Source organism: Meleagris gallopavo, chromosome 16, assembly GCF_000146605.3.
Source record: "Meleagris gallopavo isolate NT-WF06-2002-E0010 breed Aviagen turkey brand Nicholas breeding stock chromosome 16, Turkey_5.1, whole genome shotgun sequence".
NCBI lineage: Eukaryota > Metazoa > Chordata > Aves > Galliformes > Phasianidae > Meleagris > Meleagris gallopavo.
In genome coordinates this window covers 177,153-184,634 of record NC_015026.2, presented here as the reverse complement: position 1 = coordinate 184,634, position 7,482 = coordinate 177,153, and positions in this window count along the sequence as shown.

Genomic DNA, 7,482 nt, shown 5'->3' with positions numbered 1-7,482 from the left:
TTCCTTTCTTCCTTCCTTCCTTCCTTCCTTCCTTCCTTCTTTTTTCTTCTCTTTTCTCTTCCCCTTCCCCTTCTTTTTCTCTTTCTTCTTTTTTTCTCCTATATCCCAATTTCATTTTCAGGGAATGTGTGTTTCACTCTTTCCAGCTTTGCGTGCAGCCCCAAACTGGAGCCTCAACTCTCTTCCTCACCAAGTGCCCTTCCTAGGGACGATCCCAGAGCCACACACAGAGGGCCTCTTCTAAGCGCTCATTTCCATCCCCTTCCACCAGAGGTCTTCTTGTTGGTCAACCGATCTCCTGGGGTTGACCAGCACACAGCTGCAGCCTCTCCATCCCAAAATCCCAAACCCCAAAGCAGAGGCACAGTAGCAGAGCCCCAACCAGCAGCATCCCATCCTGCCCAGCTCACCTGGCAGCCGCTGCCACCCGCAGCCATGTCACCTGGTGCTGCCTCGCAGTGACAGCTGCAGAGCTGCCCCACGTGCACTGCCCAGGGGCGAGGATGTCCACTTGATGCACAGGTTTCTCCGCGCTGCCTTATGGGCTCGGGCTGCCTTCAAGAGCCATTAACACCGAGGCAGGGAGAAAGATGCAACAAAAAGGCTCTGCAGCCGGAGCTTTCACTTCTGGGAAAGTCCTCTTGAGGCTGTGGAGGGGAAGGACCTGGGGGGGTCTGGAGCAGGAGCTAAAGAGATGAGGCTTTCACAGCTGAAAAATCAATAATCTTTGGGTCTTTCCCTCTGACTGAGATAAAAAGCTTTACAAAACCTGTTCACACTTCTGCAGTTTTGACCATTTTGTCCTATGTGATTGAAATGAAACCAAGCGTTTGGGGAGATGAAGAGCTTCAACCTCATGCCTTCATGGCAGCCAGGTGAATCTCTGGAGCCCCATTAGAGCTGGACCAGGGACTGGCAGCAAGCAGAGCTGGGAGAGGGAGCTGCTGATCCAGCACCAGAACCTGGCAGGGCCAGAGCTGGACGGTGAGGAGCTGAAGGTGAGCCTGAGCCAGTAGAGCTGGGGAGAACAGACCTCCTTTGGTTAACCTGACACATTTTTGGAGAGGGTGGAAGGTTTGGCTGTTGATGGGAATAGCACTATGGGAAGCTGCTCGAGAAGTGCCTGGGCTGGCACCAGTTGATAAACTGCTTCTGAAAAGAGGGAAGGAGGAGGATGGCCTGTTGCACATTGCACAAGCCAAATCCCAGCTTGGGAACATCTCCCAGGCAAGCAGTCATCTCAATAGCAAGCACTGCGTGGTGTGTCTTCACTTTTTAAACTGACCATGGGGATAAGCACAGTGCAGTGGGAGCAGAGGGCAGTTGGCTCATAAGCACAGGGATGGTGTCGAGGGGATGCAGAGGAGCAGTGTGTTCAGCGCTGACGCATCCTGGGCTCAGTCCCTGCTTCTCTCTGCTTCCCAGTGGCTTTTCTGTGTGGCAGAGCATAGAGCTCAGCTCCAGCACTGCAGGCAGAGCAGCACCAGCTTCAATGCAGAGCACTGCTATGAGAGCTGCAGCACGGGGGGCGGGCATCGCTCCCAAGCAGCTGAGGAAGAACAAAATAATCAAACAGGCGTGCTGGCTGGAAGGTGCTTTACAAAGTATTTATGAAGTGCGCTCTTTAAAAATGGATAAGGTGTGCAGAGCATTGGCCTTCCCTCGCTGTGAGGCCGTGAGATGCTGCATGCATCGGGATGTGCCAGAACCGGGAGGCGTGGGGAAGCAGCACGTGCATCCATCCATCCATCCATCCATCCATCCATCCATCCATCCATCCATCCATCCGCCCTGCTGAGGGCAGCGCTTGGAAAGGGACACTTCCCCACATCTCTGCTCTGTGGGGCCGAGCAGCCCCCTACGTCCAGGCTCACGTCCCACCCGTCCCGTGCTGCAGCTGTATCCAGCACACCCGCTGCCGGCTGCGCGACGCGATGTGATGGGGAACAGCTGCTCCGTGCAACGCAGCTCCCGCGGGCGGGCGGCCGGCGGTGAGAAAACGAGCAGCGCTGTCAGGGCCCATCAGCACAGCCGGGCTGATGGCAGCACCCGTGCCACTGGGGACGTGGGGACCGGGGCGGTGCTGGGATGCTGCTGCGGTAAGGTAGGGGGATGGTCGGGGCTCCCCACTGTTAGCAGAAAGCGTTGGGACCGGAGGGGTGTGGAGGAGGTACGACCAGAATGGTTTAGGATGGGTGGAGGGGGAGGAGGCGTCCCCAAGTTGGTGTTTGCAGAGGGGGGATGGCAGCAGAGCTGCATGAAATCAGCTGGGGAGAATGAATGGGGACGGTGCAACGTGCTTGAATTTTGCTGAGAGGGCGCCTGCTTGGCTGGGAGTTGCTGAGCACAGGACTGTGCAGCCTGAGTGTTTCCTTGAAAATTGGACTCCTTGAAGTCTTTGGGGCTAAACCTTTAAGGTGTCCCATCACCACAGGCACAAGCACACCATTTGTCTTTGCTTCTGATCCAAACAATCTGCTTTGTTTTTAGACAGTGAGTCTCAAGGACCCCCTTGGACCTCTTACCTCATCCCAGAATCCCCCTAGAGACCTGCCCAGCCTCCCCTGTACCACATACCACACTTCAGTCCCCCAACAGGGCAGCTCTGAGTGGGTCCTATGGATCCTATAGGAGACGGTTGGGTATGGAGTTTGTAGGAGACGTTGCGTCCCATGGCACCAGAAGAGAAGATGCTTTCAGCTGAAACAAGGCCGTCATACTGGTGAACCCATCAGCCAAAGGCAACACTCAGCCTGCAGGCAGCCCAGTCAAAATGCAAAGGAAGCAAATGTTGGTGGCTGAGGTTTTGCCCTCGGTGCACTGGTGATGAGAAGGAGCTTGGTGCAGTAGCTGCTCTGGCAAAAATACAAAGAAGGATGGGAGCAGCTTTCTGCAGCAGGGAGCTGGAGATGGGCTTGGAAAGAGGACACAGAGAAGAACCCCAAGGTTGAGCCCAATCTTACACTGGGAGCAGTGGGGTGGGCAGGCAGGCTGTGGGATTGTGTGGCCTTTGCAGTTCTGCTCAGCAGCACTGGGACTGTGGGGCTACTCAGGTCACACATAGCATCCTTGCAGTACGACCTTCCCACTGCTGAAAGCCAAAGGAGAAACACTCAGAGGAGCCAGCAGAGTGCAATGCAACCACAAAGCGTGAGCACTTATGGTTGCAGGGAGTGCAGGGCAAGGGATGCTGGAGTGCATTTCTGCAGGAGAGCTTTTTCTGGTGGGATTTGTGTGGAGATGAACAAGCACAGCTGCTCAGGGAAGGTTTGAGTCAATGGAATAGTCTGATTTTCAGGTGGCCCTGTGTGAAATCAGGAGTTGGGCTCAGTGATCCCTGCAGGTTCCCTACAGCTCTACAGTGCTATGATTCCATGCTCTGTTTCCCATAGGAGCATCCATTTCCCAAGAAGTGTCCCTTTGCAGTGCTGCTCTCAGCAGCAAGTCACAGCCTCCACACACATCAGCCCCCAGAAAGATCTCCAGATCCCTTCAGAGAATCCCAGACTCTTTGTTCCATCTTCACTCGGACAAAGGTTCAGCTCTGGGCAGTTCCAGAGGGAATTTAGGCTCACAATGATGTCCCATGAATTACACTTCCATAGGAACAAAGCAGTGTCCTGCATGTGTTATAGAATGGCCTGGGTTGAAAAGGATCACGGTGATCATCCAGTCCCAACCCCCTGCTGTGTGCAGGTCACCAACCAGCAGCCCAGGCTGCCCAGAGCCACATCCAGCCTGGCCTTGAATGCCTGCAGGGATGGGGCATCCACAGCCTCCTTGGGCAACCTGTTCCAGTGCCTCACCACCCTCTAGGTGAAAAAGTTCCTAATATCCAACCTAAACCTTCCCTGCCTTGGTTTAAAACCATTCCCCCTTGTCCTATCACTATTCACCCTCATAAGCAGTCATTTCCGAGGTACTGAGATGGGTTTGGTGATCCACAGAGCAGAGCAGCATGGAGACCCCAGCCCCAGTTCCTATAGGACACAAAACACCTTCAGGCGAGGAAGGATTTCCACCATTAGAGAGAGCGGGTTGAATCTAATTGCCCCAAAAGAGAAAAGCTCCGTGTCCCATCCCCAGACCCTCAGGCCTTCAGCATCTCTACATGCAGCAGGAAATTAGTAAATTGCTATTTGTGTGATTTCCTAGATCTTTGCCCATAGGACATTTTTGTCCTGTCACATAACGTAAACTCCAGGCTTCGGCTGCTCAGAGAATCGTAAGTCACCGGAGGGAGAAAAGCAGAGTTGTCACCTGGTCCCTAGGAGAGACACAGTTCTGCACAGCCGTCCCCAGAGCATCCCCTGGGTCAGCACTGACACGCAGAGCCACGACCGCACCGTGCGCCCTTTGCTGTCTGCTCACACTGCTGGGGCAGCCCCACAGCACGGCTGCACCCCGAGCTCACCAGCCATGCTCACATCCCCCACAACCTGTGCTGTGTGTCCCCTCCAAGGGACCGATCCAGCTGCAGGCAGATGAGCTGGAACAGGTTGCCCAAGGAGGCTGTGGATGCCCCATCCCTGGAGGCGTTCAAGGCCAGGCTGGATGTGGCTCTGGGCAGCCTGGGCTGCTGGTTGGCGACCTGCAGGGTTGTAACCCCTGCAAGGGGGTTGGAACTGGATGATTGTTGTCCTTTGCAACCCAGGCCATTCTATGAGCTCAGTGTGCTGGGTAAGGGTGTTCCAGGGGGTGGGACAAGAGGAGCACTAGCAGTGCCTTCATCAAGGTGTTGGTGCACACTGGGGGATGCTACAGCAGGAGATGTGGGCTGGTGGTGAGGTCGTGGTGGGACAGTGCCCAGTTGTGTTGGTGGAAGCCCAGCAAGTGCCACCAATGTCAGCAGCAGGGGTGACCTCATCCCACATCACACCCAGCCTCTGCTCAAATAGGACCTGAAGGGTGCAGCTCGAGGGGTTGGCAGAGGGATGGCACAGTTCTGGTCTTACGATCCTGGCTGTCCCTGCAGGCTCATCCAGGGACCGAGTCGGGAACTCTTGGCCATGAGGTACCATTGGAGAAATGTTTCAGAAAGCCCAAATTCCATCACCTCGCTGGATACCCCTCCTTGTCTTTCATAGAATCACAAAACATGGAATCATGGAAATGCAGAGAGGTTGGGTCAGAAGGGCCCTCCCAGCTCCAGCCCCACACCTGCCATGGGCTGGCTGCCCTCCCCAGCTCAGGCTGTCCCAGGCTCATCTGTGGCCACAGACACCTCCAGGGATGGGGCACCAACAACTTCTTTCTCTCCAATACAGCAGTGGAAGAGAAAAAGCAATTGGCAAGGCCCTACATCTGCTGGCCAAAGCTGATTTCCAGCAGATGTGTGCCATCTATGAATCAGTGGAGATGGACCGATTAGCGCCTCCTGAACTTCCTGGTGTTTTCTCTTGGGGAAACCACATCCCTCAGCATTAGGGTTTGCCCCATTGCCTCATATGGAGATCTCTCTTCTCCGGAGGCTGAATTGCTGGAGCAGCTCAGGACTATGCTGTCAGTGCTCTGATACACACTGGGCATCAGATGCCTTCCTCTTCCTCTTCCTCGGTGGATGAGAGGCTCCCAGCAGCATGGGCTCTGTAAAGAGCAGACAATGCCAACCCATAGGTTTACATGTCCCATCCCAGGGAGGAGATGCAGCAGCAGCCCTGGTGCTGTGCAAACACAGCTGTGCACGCACCTTCCTCCCTGGGCTGTGGCTCTGAAGGCACACAGATGGGCAGGGGCTGCAGGGTGAGTGGGACACCCACCTGCCCATACCAGAAAGGTGCTGCTGTTCTTTCCCAGCAACACGAGGCAGTTTGGTGAGAGGCTCCATCCCCAGTGCCCCCTCCCCCGCTCCACTCCCACCCTCCATCGCATTCAGCCTGGAGGTGCCTGGAACAAGGTGAGGAGCAGGGCTGAGGCTCTCTAGTTCATTGAGCCCATCTCTCCAGTGCACAGCGTTAGAGGGGCTGGTTGTTATTGTCGGTGCTGATTTCTGTATTCTTCTGCCTCTTTCTCCCTGACTGGCCTGGTGGCCCTGTCATTACTAGGCTTCCCCAGCTGCCTGTCAGGGTCCTATTGGCCTCAGTGTTGCCTCAGGCTCTGGGATAACAAACAAGGCACAGAAGAGTTCTTGGGCTTCCACGGCCTTAATTAGCCGGTGTCATTTTAGGGACGTGTGTCCTGCTTGCTGCGAGGAGACAAAGACAGCTCGGGAGGCATCTTTAAATACAGCCAATTAGAGGGGGCATCAGAGATGCGCAGCCAGCTCCCAAATCTGTGTGGTGTTGCCAAAAAGCTCGTGTCCTGATGGAGACCCGTGGCAACTTGTTCCTCCTCTGGCAAACACAGCCCTCCCTTTGGCACAGCGTGTCACGCAGGTGTTCCACAGCATCACTCCTGATCCTGCACACACACAGGTGATGGCAAATCCAGGCAGCGCATTCGGAGCTTGGGTACCTGTCTGAATAACAGACCGATAAACAGAGGGATGTCGAAGTTCTGCACGAAATTGGTGGCTGGCTGATTCCATGGGGCAGCTCCCATGTCACTGAGGTGTCCTGAGTTTCTGTTTCAACAGATGAGATGTCAGTGGTGGAACAAAGGAGGGGCAGAATTGGGTGTGTAAGGATGGGAGGCAGTAGATGCAGTTGCCTCTAACCAGGATCACCCAAGATAGAGGTCATGTCTCAGCAACAAAAAAGGAATAGCTTACCTCTTTTTGAGAATTGGGGCTCACCAGAAACTCCCACAGAAGGCAGTCTCCACATAGAGATGCTTTCCCTTTGGCTGCCAGCCCTTAAATGAGGTTAGGGAGGGGTGGATGCAGGATCCAACCTTTCCACTGGCATGGGAGAATTGTTTGCAGCTGTGCTCCCAAAGCTCGCCATGCCCCTTCACCAGATGCTCAACCTCTGGTTCAGGCTGTGACCTAACAGCTCCCATCAGGATGCTATGGGACAGGCTCTGAGATGAGGTTGCTGAAAACCTCCCAGTGGTGTTGCAGAGAAGTTCCCAAAGCTGTCATGGGGAACTCCATGTCCAAACCCATGAGCATCTCCAGCCAAATATGAACGCACTCAGCCTTCCCAGTTATGGGACGGGTTTGTCCTTCTCCCACCCCCAGGCCACCCCCAGCACCACCCTAACCCATATCCCAGGGTTCCACTCAGAGTCACCCAGCGGACATCCATCCTCCCACACTGCAGCACCCACCAGTCTCTGCAGCCTCCCTCCAGGAGGAGAATTGGCAACAAAACTCTCCTGGAGGTGGGACCCCCCATCCCAGCCACGGTGAGGTGCTGGGAGGACCAGCTCCATCCTGGCTGAGCGATGCTGCTGTGCCGTGTCCTCTGGCTGGACTCAAAGAGTTAACTCTGAGCACCAGCCATTAATATTCTCACTGATAACCCCAAATACCAGCCCTGCACGGCTGTCACTTTCATTAGCGCTGAGAAAATGAGCCCTTCAAAATAGGACAGCCGGCCG